The following is a 13,767-nucleotide window of genomic DNA, read 5'->3' on the forward strand; positions in this document are numbered from 1 at the left end:
GGGCACTGCTGGTAAGTCCCTACTTGCCTCCTCTTCTACCCACTACACAAACAGGCAAGCAAAATGAAAGCATAGGGGAACAACCTTTCCATGTAGGACATGCTTGCCATGTTAGCCACGTCCCCTGCCCAGAACAATAGTAGGGAAACAAACGGTAAGGCAATTTGTCTTTCCCAACCTTTCCCCCCTATGAATCGTTCCTTATGAAAACTGTAGGGAAACTCTTTTCCTACTATTTTCATGTCTTTCCCTAATAAAACAAGTTGTATGGGAATTTGGGTTTTCTAATAGTGGATTAAAATCCAACGTCTCAAAGCAACTCCAATGTATATTCGTTCCAATAATGGTCTAGGAGGACACATCACCGATATGGACTCCGGCTAAAATCACTCTAGCTTATAAACTAGGTCCCACCCGAAAAAAAAACTACCTAAACCCAACTTTCCCCACCACAGCTAGTTGCAGCAGCTCTTTTCCAACGATCAACTAATAAATGATGGGCATGTAAATTGTTATTTTATTCCTAGCACCGGATGCAAAACCAAACACCTTGGCTAAGCTATTGCTTCCAAGCATCTCATGCTCCAGTGTGAAGCACCCTGAGAATCTTTCTCTCCCTGAAAAAATCAATGCTGGAGCTACTCTCATGTGCCTTCTACTACCTCCAGCTAAAGCTGCAGCTCCTTTCTCTCTCTTCAAAGAAAACAACAAGGAACAACTCTCCCGCACTGCCCTCCTCCTCCTGTCAACCTACCATGGCCAACGACACCTTGGCACACCGCCAACCCACCCACTGACCATCACCACCGCCGGGCTTGCCGACCGCTCAAGGCTTTCCCTCTAATTTGGCAGCTACTCAATCCTGAAAACGTAATCCTCGAATCCCAACCCTCGGGCCTAATTGGGTGGCACGACGGAGAACCGTGGCGAGCAGCAGCGCCAGAGTCGAGGATGACAACAAGTGGATGAGTTTTGCGGTCTTGTCACACGCCGGGAGATGAAGAGGGAGAAGATGTGCTTCATGAAGAAGAAATGTTTGATACGTTGGATGTGAAATCCAATGAACAAAAGCCATTGGCAGAGATTTTTGCTGTTCTTAGGCGAATGCGCGAGACTTTTCGATAGTTTTACTAATGAACATTAATATGGAGTTATAGAAAGTGATGGAGGCCATAAAAAGATAGGAACATTGGATAAAAGGAATAAAGGAAGTCACTCTCCGAGCTAATGATCAGGTGGTCATGCAAAAAACTGTGATCCAACAATCAGAAGGGTGCTGTAATTTTTGGTAATTAAATAAGTAATTTTGACCTCTTTGCAAAGTAATTTTGAGAGATCTTCTTAGCTACAAATAACTAAAACAATGAGTACATATGTAGTGCTAAAATGACGAGGTAAGAGTGTTTAACCTCTCCAAAAACACAATTCTAGCCATTGCACGAGGCATGGCTAAGCCAACATGTTCTAGGTTGAGAGGGAGTTCGACTCCAACTCAACTTAAAAAAAAGATTGTAGGTCATCGCATTCATATGTTATCCTCACTCATCGTCAACGATGACATTGCAAACTTGATGACCTCGATATAGCATCACCATTGTTATCAGAGGTTTAAAAAAAAAATCCTCACATAGGTATCCAAGACAAGCAACACCAACCGTAGATGGTGAGCAGAGGGTGCCTCTATGGAGCTCTTACCTCACTTGATAGAGCCCCCATGGAGCAGGAGGGCTCGCTTCTCAGACGAAGGTGTGTTGCAGAGTGGCTTGTTGCTTGGGAGCGAACGAAGAGTGTGTGCGTGTGTTGGTGGTTGGGTGTATGTTGTATTGGTATGGTTGAGATTCGTGCTGAAGAGGTAATGTATTATTAGGGTCACATAATTTATTAGGATCATTCATTTACATTGAGATTCGTGCTGAAGAGGTAATGTATTATTAGGGTCCTAATAAATTATTAGGACTACATAATTTATTAGGATAATTTATTTATATTAAAATTTATGTTGAAAAAATAATGAATATCAGGTGAGATAGACGAACGCTGAGACAAGCCATACGGAGTTGTTGTGTTGGCTTTGGTCTAGTTTTCCTTTGTTTTGGGCTTGGGCCACGCAAAGCATTTTGAGACCAACCGTTTGATCACTATCGGGCGGCCCGTATTGGGTAGCGCACCGGCGGCGGCCGCCAGGGAGTACTGCCGCGCGCTGCTCGCCCCATCCCCGACTCCGGCCTCCGCCACCGCCGGCCTCCGCCACCGCACCGCCGGGGAGCACTCCGGCGGCAGCACCACCACCTCCCGCGTACTCCTCTCCTGCCGCAAGAACAACGGCGGCCAGCGCCCGTCACCACGCTATGCCGTACAGTAAACCGGCTCGATGTTGGGGGAGCAAGGAATGAAAGGAAGCAAAAGGAGGCGATGAAGGGAGGCAGAAGCAGCGGTGAGCGGTTGAGTCCATTCATTACCTGCGGCCATTTCCACCCTTCTCCTCTCTTATGCTTCGATTTATTTGATTTGGTATGATGTTAGCTTAGTTCTACGCGATTTCCTAGACGGAGGATAGGGTTGGATTTCCTGTTGATTTTTTTTTAATGTGGTCACAAGCTCATGAGTAGGATGAGATTGGTCATTTGGCCCTTGGTTTATTAGATTAATCGATGATGTCTGATTAATTACTACGTGATTTTAATGGGCTTTTGACCAAAAAATGATCAAATGGTAGCCAGCTCGAACCATGATCTTTGTAACTTCACTGATATGTCAAAGTAGTTCACCTGATCCAACACTCCGGCTTACACTCAACCCAAACTCACCTGGTACAAGCCTTAGCTGTTGTAAACTTACTGAAATTATGGCTCACATGCAAACAATGCATTAACCTGGCAAAATGTAGTTTAAGCTAGTCCAGGTCCCACCTAGTTTGACTGAAACATGCATGTTGTGCATCGTTATCTTTGAATTACTCTGTTGTTCTTCATATAAACTCGTACTTGCCAATTAGATTAGTTCATTTGGTTTTTGACTGGCATAGATTCCTTCAGACCTTCAGTATGCTTTATACAAGGCATAAGTAACGGCCTGCTTTTTTTTTTTGCATACATTGCCAATAATATAGAAAAGTTAGAATTTAGAAGACTTCACCCACCAATCATTCCACCAGGAAGGGTAACAATTGCCAAGGACCACATATATCGAATTAGCTGCAAAGTAGACACTGTTAGTGAAATAACAACAACAACAACAAAGCCTTTGTCCCAAGAAAGTTGGGGTAGTTTAGAGATGAAACCCACAAAATCCAACTAAAAAGATGATGAGAAAATAATAATGATAATAAAAGTACTAGTAATAGTAAAAAATAAACTAATAACGGTACAAGGAGACTGTAGTATAAGTTATGGTTCTGGCACGTGGATTGCTAACTTCCATGCGCTTCTATCCGTGGATTGTTAGTGAAATAACAATAAAATAAAATAAACATTCAACAAAATAGCTTGAAAATAAATCAACTTGCTTGGGACAAAAGCTTTGTTGTTGTTGTTATTGTATTCAACAGAAGCGGACGGAATTTAATTGGGTAGCTTGAAAATAAATCAGATAGAAGGTAACCTTAGAGAGTTCATGGACTATGGCCTCTTTATTGCCTATGTTGTTCCCAATCACGTCAACAGTTTTCCCGAGTATGTAATACGGCATTGAAGGCCCCATGCCGTGTATGAAGGATCCCATGGTCCCTGACACCATGAGCAGCCAATCTAGTGCATTTGGCGTAGCAAAGCAGGCCAAAGAATGGGAACGGATTGTTTTCAGCCTCTGTTTCTGGCGCCGTCCATACTGGTGATGCACTTTTCTTGCCATCCTCAATGTTGAGTTCAGATGGTTACGGGGTGAGCCTTCTCTTGGACGAGTGGCATTGCTTTTGCTGAGCCTTGTGTTATTTTGCAGAAGAGTAGCAGGCACTCTGAGCTTTATAGTACCGGTATGTTTTTATATGCACACTGACAACCATATAGCTACAAATTGCAGGACAACTGTTGGTACTATCAAGATTAACAATTAGTTACACCAGCCTGGAATAAAACAAAATTAGTGTACCGATTGCGCAGTCTTAGCGTCTGCCATTCTTATTCATGACCCATTTTGCTGACATGATGCACCATGTCAGACCTGCGTACTCAGACTTACAAGTAAATTATTTTATGGGTGTTGTGTGTAACTTGAGTTATATAGTATAAAAATCACTTTGTCGAGAAACACTAAGCATGAATCTTTTGTTGTTGTAACCAAATCGTAGGGCATGAGGCAACTTTGTTTTCATCTACAGACTACATTATTTTAGGCCAGCTACAAGTCTAATCCATATTAGGCATGCCAAATATGGTTAAAAATACTCTATTAGAAGCAGATCTTACTCTTCATATTCCTAAGCCCTTCCAAATTCCAATTAAATACAGTCTAGCTTCCTCGTATATATACATGTCTTGGATGTTTCAGTTCCATAAAATATTTCGAAATTAGGTCTGCAAGACCAAGGTGTGTAGTAATAAGCAAGGTAGTTTCTGTTGCAAATCTACCCCACCCTCTAAGGTGATATGCCTGCATGTTCATGCACTTGTGAGATTTGGTCTTTATGGCCTCATTCTCTGGAGTGTCGATATAGTCTCACGTAGTCAGATCACCTTATATGCGCACTTGTGAGCACCCTGTATCTTTAGGGATGCATAATTATAAAAGTCTCACATCTCAACTTTATTTTCCATAGTCCTGCTGTGCCAAATTTGGTAGTTTTATTGTGTACATGATATATTTAAGGTAGCTAAAACTTCTTCAAGGCAATTTTATTGTTTTCTATGGCATATTTACCTGATTAAAAATATATTTACAAGATTAGATTCTGCCAAGTCTTCAGCTAGTTTCTGAGGGAGGGAGGGAGCTTAGATCAAGGTGTCTTCAACCCCTAAAAAATGCCAAAACTACTTGATGGATCGCACATAGGAACCAGCATGTCCTGGTTCCCTGTGCTCTCTACTGGTGATCTAGCTTCCCTGTTGGCTACACTTGTATTGTGCAAGAATAATGAGCTGAGACATGGTAGTGAAAGTGCTCCAAGTAGAAAACTGTTCTAGAATGAGATGGTTGACAAGTACCAAATGTTAAGCTGGAAGGCAATAGTACCTGAACTTTAACTCGTGGACTATGCATCATCAATATACGATGAGATAGCTATGTGATTACGATTTGTTAACTATCAGAAAATGCATTTCAACAATGCCAAATCACCTAAAGCTATTTTTGCTAAGTCTATTTGTCCACCGTGGGAATTGGTCAGATAGCGGTCAATCCTTCATGTTGCTTTGCAAGTGGAACAACCTTGAGTAAACGCCATCATCTGCAGAGATCAATGTTTGGTGATTACCAAGTTCTACCACCTTTCCTTTCTCCATCACAATTATCATATCCGCATTTATGACTGTGGATAATCTATGTGCAACTGTGATACTTGTAATCTTACTGGATCGCTCATCTTTGTTCTTCCATTCCTTGGCCCCTAACGAACTCATTACCACCCTCTCAGACTCACCATCAAGTGCGCTGGTTGCCTCATCAAGAAGCAGAATGACTGGCCTCTTTAGTAGAGTTCTTGCGATGGCGATCCGCTGTTTTTGCCCTCCTGAAAGTTGGCTTCCTTTCTCTCCAACAACTGTGTCATACCCTTCTGGCAGGCCACTGATGAACTCGTGAATGTTTGCCTCCATTGCAGCCTGGATGATTTCAGTCTCTGAAATGCCTTCACTTCCATAACTAATGTTATCTCTGATGGATGTATTGAACAAGATTGGTTCTTGTTGAACTAGCCCAATTCGCTTCCTGAGCCATCTGAGATTGTAGTCCCTTATGTTCTTGTTGTCAATTAGCACTCTACCTCTGTAAGGATCATAGAATCTCAGCATTAGAGCCAGAACAGAGGATTTTCCAGCACCACTTGGGCCAACCAATGCCACTCTTTGGCCAGGTTCAATTACTAGATTGAAGCCATCCAGAATTGCCACCTCTGGCCTCGATGGATAGTTGAAGCTCACATCCTGAAACTCAGTTCTCCCCACGATCAAGGCTTCACTTGGATTTTCAGGTTTATCTGGCACAATTTGTGTCTCTCTATCAAGCGTGTCAAATGCAGGATTCAGTATTGCAATGGCTGACATGACCATGGGAATGAGGGTCCATAACTCTGTGATAGAAGGTACTGTGAGTGAGAATATCTGGTATGATCTTATGCTGTTCTCAAATGAAGCTTGCTTCCTCTGAACCAGAACTGTGGTGTACCAAAGTGCCACAGCATGTGCAATATTCCAGAGGCACAGTGAGATCCCTTGGATCACCCCATACTTCATGCTTTCAATCTTGGTAATTCTCATGGGTTCTTGCAGCGACAATTCTGCTTTCTTAATTATTTCATCTTCGTAAACAAAAGATGCCACAGTTCGGATGTTGCTAGCCGCCTCTGAAGCAAGGGAGACAAGTTCCCGGTGAGCGATAGCAGAGTCGCCATAGAATCCTTTGGCTGACTTGGCTTGAATAAGGCCACCAATGAAATGGCATGGCATGACTGCCCATGATACCAAACCCATTCTCCAATTGACATACATGCTTACTATTGTTGCTATCAGAATTGAACAGATGCATTGTACAATTACTGCCATTCTATCAGATATGATGGTTTTGACTGTTGAGGTGTCACTGACAATGCGCGAGGTAAGAAATCCTACACCATTCTTTGGTTTCTCAAACCAACTAAGCTCATTTCGGAGAACAGCTGCATTGCATTGAAACCAAAAAAAATTAAACATATTGTTAACAATGAAAGGAATGTAATGTTGACCATCGTGACATATTGAAGTGACTGATGAACAAAGTTTTTATGTAAAATACCTGAAAAGAGGGCCTCTCTTAGGTTTTTCGTTGCCTTCTCTCCAACAACACCATAAATGTAATGCTGCAGGATGTTACTGACCAGTGTGACCATCCCAGCTGTGAAGAATATCAAAGAATACTTGCTGACTTTTCTTTTTGCATCTGTATCATAATATGCCACACCAATTGTCATGATGAAGTAACCAAACAAGGGCTTTGAGATTCCAGAGATGGCTGCTGCTGAGGAGCCTAATAGAATCTTTATAATGTCGTCTTTACGCAGTCCATACCAAAGTCTAAAGAAAGGGTGTGTTTCCTTTCCATCATCTTGCTTTGGTTGTTTCAAGTTCACTCTTTCTTGCTTATTTTTTGGTTCCTGCTTCTTAGAGGACTGCCTGATGTATGCTTCATCGATTTGTTCCTCCATTACATTGTCAGAAGTTCTGTTTAATCAATCAAAATAAAATATTAAGTTATGATGAAGCAATCGCACTTATATATAGTATCATTAAACTTCCCTACCATAGATTTCATATGTATTCCATAGATCTTTTGCAATTTCTAGTTCTTTCAGCACCTTTTGTTACAGGGAGTCTCATATTGATTTCAAACTGTTCACTTCCATTTTGGAAAAATCTTCAGTAAGGGGTCCTAAAGTACCACCCCACGCAACATTATACTGAAGAATTTGATAACGGAGTATAAAACATTGATCATGTAAAGCTTTGCACTGGTTGAATTCAACTTTACCTCGCTGCCTTCTTTCCAGCTTCCTTCTCTATATTTTGCATGCTGCATACATTGGAGTAGAATGTGTTTTTCTCTAGCAACTCTTGATGTGTCCCAGTTTGCGCTACTCGTCCATTCTCCACGACTACAATGGTGTCAGCATTTACAATTGTGGACATCCTGTGGGCTATCAAGATAACAGTCCTTCCGTGCATGGCTCTCTCAAGAGCATCCTGAACTAGCTTTTCTGATTCTGAATCAAGGGCACTTGTTGCTTCATCGAGAAGGAGGATCGGTGGATCCTTCATCATTGCCCTTGCAATTGCTATTCTTTGTTTCTGGCCTCCGGACAACTGCACACCCCTTTCTCCTACCTGAACCAATTAAAAATATTGTAAGGCACAACATGAGCCCCTTTAGCTTTAGGGAGGGTGGGCATGTGGCCCTATGCACACAGAGTATTTTCCGATAAATCAAATATTATGGACCATCAGTATTCAGTGATCCTCCAATAGGAATGAATTGCAACTATTTGGACTTTCAAAACGGATGTTCATGCTAAAGTGACTTGTGTATTTATATAATCATAATTATCTTTTAACAGTTAATTTCCTTTCTGACATAAGATTATTGCCAAATTGGTAATCATGACATGGAAAGTTTTTCAGTTGTCATGATCAAAATAGTACCCTATTTCTTTCTTTAATCTAACTCAGAAGGGTATTTTGTCTTCTCATAACCACAACCATGATTGTAGACATGAATTTTCAAGATGTTGGACAGGTTTCCAGTCGCATATACAAAAAATGGATCAATGCCTCAATCTTTAATGCATTTCTCTAGTGAACACAGTAAGTACCTCTGTTGAGTATTTGTTGGGAAGTTTGGATATGAACGAATGCACATTAGCTGTCGTTGCTGCTTCAATTATCTCTTCATCACTTGCATCCATTTTACCAATCCTCAAGTTGTCCTTTATAGTACCAGAAAATAGTGATGGTTCTTGGGAGACTGAAGCTATATTTCTTCTCAGGGATCTGAGGTCAATTTCCTTGATATTGTGACCGTCAATGAATATTTCACCTGCATTAGTCCTTGTTACTTGATTGAAACATTTTAAAACTACTTTATCTTGCAATGACTATTTGTGCTTCGTAGATGTACAATTCATGACAATCATCTGACCTCAATTTTCATGAAAATTTGGCAGAAACAATAAATATTATTGACTTATCTTATGCATATAGTTGCACTAGGCAGATGGTACAAAGCTACCTGAGGTTGGATCATAGAACCTTTGAAGTAGTGAAATAACAGTGCTCTTCCCACAGCCACTGCTCCCTACCAGAGCAACGACTTTGCCTGCAGGGATTGACAACGATAATCCTTGGAGAATCGGCTTATCCTGGCGTGAGGGATAGGCAAAATGCACTCGACGCAATTTGATCTCTCCATGAATCTTCTCTAGTACTGCTCCATGTTTTCCGTAACTTATGGATGGCTTTCTTTTGATCACCTTGAAGACCTCTTTTCCTGCAGCTTTTGCTTGATTAAAGGTCTGAAGGTCCGGTGCAGCATAGGTAATTGATCTGAATCCATGTAGGAAGAACCAATAAGTCTAGAATGACGCAAATTAAAAAAAAATGCCAGTTGATAGTGTGCTTTATATGAGTTGTGATTTGATTGTTTTTACATCGACAAATTAAAACTGTGACTTAACCAACGAGAGAGATTGTACGATTGTTACATTGCACCAAAGAGGATGCTCATGATGGCAGCTATCGTGCCACCTCCTGTTGCTGCGTTTCTTGTTACTGCAACCGCCCCGATCCAAACCATCAGTGCCCATGAACAAAAGGTCACTGCTTGGAGCAAGCCAAGCCCTATTCCCTTTATCATTGCTTCCTTCTTGCTTAGTTTGAATTGATTTTCCATGCACTGGACAAAGGACTTCATGGCCCAGCTCTCCCCGACGAAGGAGAAGACAGTCTTGATATGCGACAAAGTCTGTGAACAAATGTATACTAGGACTATGAACATAATGCAGTGGGAGATTATCTGTACTCCAACATTTATGTTTATTCAAGTAACTTGGCCTGAGTTATGAGTGCTAACTGATCTCACAATACCTGTTCTACAACAGATGTTGCTTCTGAGACAATAGCATTGCGTGACAGTGATACACCATTCATCTTTTTCATGTATGTTACTCCAATGACGAGGATCAGAGGAATGATCAGGAAGGAAAGCATTGCGACTTCCCAGCAGCTGATAAATGCAATTATGATTCCGGCAAAGAAAGTGGAGAAGCTTGCAACGAAATGACCCAGCTGCAGAAAAGTGTGCTTATATGAAAGTTTGACCACAGAATGTCAGAAGTTTGCTCCATATGATTGTGGAATCCATTAGACTATTACCTTTTCACCAATTGCATCTTGTATGACACTCATGTGGCTGGTTACTCCGGTGATGATGGTTGCAGTTGTCAAGTCAGTGTCGAAGGCCCCAACCTCTTGATTAAGGACTGATCTCAGAAATGCTATCCGCATGCGTGCTAACTGTCTCTCACTTGAGTATATCCAGCAGGATATCTCTGCAGCGAATTCATCAGAGGAAAGGTTATCAATATTTCACCACTCAACATTGTTATGTTGTTGCTACTATTAGATCTCTTGTACATCATCCATTCTGCACATTAATGTGCCTTTACTGGACTTGTTAAAGTTTTATGTCACTGCGAATTAAAGTGAACATGAATTTTCAAGCATACCTGTAATAATCTCTCCTGAGTTTTTGGGTTTATTTGATGCATACTGAGTGAGCCAATCAGTGAGAAATGTTTCAGTTCTATTTATATCTTAATTTCATAGAACCAAACCAAAAATCACATGAATGTTTTTCAGCAAGTGCTGGAGTCCATGTTTTGCCTTTCCTCTATATTTGTTCTTTTTAAAGCACTAGGTGACATGCAAATGGAGCATGAGATGCTAGAGTATTTCTTTCACCAAAGGAGAAGCCACATGCACCATGGAAGAAACGAAAGGACCCTTACACTCTCGACTTACCAACCATTCCAGCAGGAAGAGTGGCTGCTGCCATGTACCACACAAAAGGGACCACCTTCAAGCAACAAGTAGAAAAAATTGATGCAAGTTAAAAAACATTGCTGGCCAAAAGATTTGAAGTTCAAAACACAACACCTGGGAATGGTGGTGGTAGAGGGGGGGGGGGGGGGTGATATGCATGCATATCAATGCTTTTAGCAATTCACCTTATACAACGCATGGACCATGCCCTCCTGATCATTTATGTTGGTTCCAAAGGCATCAAGCGCCTTCCCAAGAAGGAGATATCCGATTGGAAATGCCATGCCATGGATGACGGACCCGATAGTTCCCAGGGCCATGAGAAACCAATCTACCATGTCGGCATAGCAAAGCAGTTCAAAGAATGAAAATGGCTTCTCGTCGGCACTAGCTACTGATGATACTGAAGTTGCGCTTCTCCTTTCATCCATGTCATCAGCCTGAGATGATGAAATGGAGTGATCTTCATAGTAGTTTATGGCCATTTTTCTCAGAGATCTTTGTGATCCCTTTGCAATAGAGAAGCATGGAAAAGGAGATGCATATATGGCATCAGTATTATAGGCATAGGCGTTGCATTCTGGGCATGACTGTTTACACATAGATACTGACAACCATATCTCCCAAAGTGGCATGAAACAAGTACTATAGGTACTACCAAGGTTGAAAATAAAATATTCTGAGCTGGTTAAGGGATCCATGAGCATATTGTATCAGGTTAACACAATAATGCATGCTTAAGATGACATTGATCAGTGTGTTGTTAAATTGTTTTTCATTAATCTAGATGGAGAATAAGGGGCACAATAAAGACGTAGCTATTTAAAACTTTGGATTGAGAAAACTGAAAACTGCCAGCAAGCAGCCCTCCCAGAGTGAATAAGTGTAAGAAAAGGCAAATACATCATTTATATTCTTTTACAATTCTCTCTATGAAGCAGCGATAGGCCATATCATCAAATGTGCTAATCATGTACTACCTAAACCCACATTCTCCAATATATTCACCATTATTTTTTCAGTTTTTTTCTATTTATGTGTCAATAAAGATTATTTTAAATAATAACTTAAGGTAACTTTAGTGAAAATTGTGCAAATATCATTTCCATGTCAAAAATGTAAATATTTTTACGAGTATTAATGGTCAAAGTTTTAATAGTTGGATTGCACATATTCTATCATGACATATAGTTTGGGAGGACGTAGTAATTTTTTTTAGTCGTGAATGAAAAGTCCATCTGAAAGCTAGATTAATGTCTAGGATCTCACTTTAAAGATTCATAACCCTGATCAGGTAAATAAATTCCATGCCTCCTGATGATAATTTTTTTAATAAAATGTAGAAGATCTGATCTGCACAATAGATTAAAGAGTGCTTACATGACCAAGGTGGTTGTCTAGTTATAACTGGAGAACAATCTGAGCATATGCTTTTTCAGACTGCATATAAGACATGAGGCTGTCCATGTCGTATGTCATTGCAACCGGCCCGGAATGTTTATTTGCACCTGGAGCACTTTGTTGATGCATTTCGTCCAAGAGGGAAGGCACAAAAAAGCACAAGCATTGCGATGTTTCTCATTGCCAGAGCTCCATGCAATGTTCTGGAATCCGGAGCATGCATGCCGGCTCCTTGCAGAAGCCTTACAATGCTATGTGTTCTCTGAACTTTTGCTGAGTTCTAATCAAAATTGACGATGACTAACAGCTCCACCGGATTTGCATTGTGCAGGCTGCTGTTTGCAACGCGGAGGCGCACTGACAGCTGGTTGGTTACTCAGGTGGTTGTTTCTGACAATGTTTGAATTGGACAATGCGAAACCAGTTTCTGAAAGAACCAATTTGGTTTATTCCCCGAATTCTGTACAAATGTCTCCCAGGCTGCAGCTTCACAAGCCTCAGAATTCGGAAGGTCAATTGGAAGCTAGAAAGGAAACACTTTTTCGCTGGAGATCTGGATTGCTTCTGTTGGATTCATCTGCTAACCTGATCAACTCTGGAAGATGCTTCACACGTAGCAGCAGCATATGCTAGGTTTTTGTTTCTTCTCAGGGATCAAGTGTTACCATCGCATAATCCGTGTTATCGCGTCAACATCGTTCATGGGATAAGGGGAGAATATCCGGATGCCATGAAGACCACCAGGAATGACTCGTTCAAATGTCCTGTTAAAAATTCAAATCCCTCTATCTCATGTGTTTGTCCTCCAATCATCAGCCTTATATTATTTTGCACGTTGGGGCTGCCTGCTGAATTATGTGCAGCTGACGCACACTGTCAGACTTGGGCGCGGCATATTTGGTCTCGTGTTTGCATGATTTTTGTATCTTCAAGGAAAAATCGTGATGTTACTTATTTTGTAGCTGCGAACTCTCGGTAGAACATTATGTATTTCGAAGCGGAGGGAGCAGTACATACAAATCGATGTGAAATTTTTAAGGCGAAGGTGTCTGAAAAAAGGCGAATGCTATGTTCTTGCTGTCTTCATTGAAAGGACTGTTCGTAGGAATCATCGAGCCTCTCTCCCAAAGAAGATCCAGGGAACGATCAGACACACAAATATTGTTGTACAACTACAAGGTATGGTAGCACCTTAGTGAAAAAGAAATGGAGTGTGCCTTGTTCTCCCAGGAGCTTGGAACTCGCCCAGATCAACGTTTTTTGTCGCAGAATGGCAGAAACTCGCTGATGCACGGTGCGTCGCAATTTTACCAGGCCTTGAGCAACAATGGAATTTTAAACGGTTTTCAACTTTTATTAGGTTTATTCTGGATGTACAGTGCCATTTTGGTAGTTATTTTGTGATTTTAGTCGTGCAGAGATTATTTCTCTTCAAGTGGTTACATCTTGCCTTCTTCATCCATAACTCATCTCATTCCAATGGAAATGGGGTGTTCTCAATCAGCTAACAAAGTTCGACTCTCACATTCTACATATTTGTGCTAGGATGGACGTCTCTCGTCTTATTTGAGTTTTTTTTTCTTCAATCCACTAGAAATTTTTCTTGCCATGGATTCGATTCATGTAGATGGTCTGATTTGATTCATGT

At 41.1% G+C, this 13,767-nt stretch overlaps 1 long non-coding RNA gene across 4 annotated transcripts; it reads left to right on the forward strand.

The window, feature by feature from the left end:
• The first annotated feature begins 2,065 nt into the window (after window positions 1-2,065).
• Window positions 2,066-12,952, forward strand: LOC133898924 (uncharacterized). 4 transcript variants are annotated; one of them, XR_009906281.1, is made up of 3 exons: window positions 2,066-2,434; window positions 5,567-10,250; window positions 12,451-12,952. It is a non-coding gene; the product is annotated as an uncharacterized LOC133898924 (long non-coding RNA). The 4 variants fall into 4 exon arrangements; XR_009906282.1 differs by having other exon boundaries at window positions 2,076-9,212; window positions 9,861-10,250; XR_009906280.1 differs by having other exon boundaries at window positions 2,076-2,434; window positions 9,776-10,250.
• Window positions 12,953-13,767: the final 815 nt, after the last annotated feature.

The sequence above is a fragment of the Phragmites australis genome, chromosome 18, assembly GCF_958298935.1.
Source record: "Phragmites australis chromosome 18, lpPhrAust1.1, whole genome shotgun sequence".
In the NCBI taxonomy this organism is placed as follows: Eukaryota; Viridiplantae; Streptophyta; class Magnoliopsida; order Poales; family Poaceae; genus Phragmites; species Phragmites australis.